The following is a 442-nucleotide window of genomic DNA, read 5'->3' on the forward strand; positions in this document are numbered from 1 at the left end:
GTACATTATGCAATGTATCCTCAAATAGGAGCACACTCAGGAATATCTACAACATGGAATTCACCTCAGAAATTTCTAATGGCATGGACTGAAAAGAAAAACAATCAAAATGAGGGATTATGAAATTTAAGCAGGTAACGGAATCTTTGTTGGAAGGGTAAATATAGAAATCATGAATAAACTTTAAAAAATGTTTCTCGTTGCACTTTAAGGTAATTAGAAATAGCCCATTATTTTATTTAAAAATAAACAAGAAAGTAAACAAGATAAAGGTATTTATAAATATACTTCACAAAGTTTTGATGCTATTCAAGAGTGGGGATAAATCTTATGGTCTCCATTACTTTAAAGCAATATTCAGAGGAAAACATACAGCTTCTAAATGTATATTTTTGAAAAAGAAAATGTTAGAAACCTATTTTAAGAATTGGGGGAGGGGGGG

Source organism: Galeopterus variegatus, unplaced genomic scaffold (genome assembly GCF_000696425.1).
Source record: "Galeopterus variegatus unplaced genomic scaffold, G_variegatus-3.0.2 Scaffold4301, whole genome shotgun sequence".
NCBI lineage: Eukaryota > Metazoa > Chordata > Mammalia > Dermoptera > Cynocephalidae > Galeopterus > Galeopterus variegatus.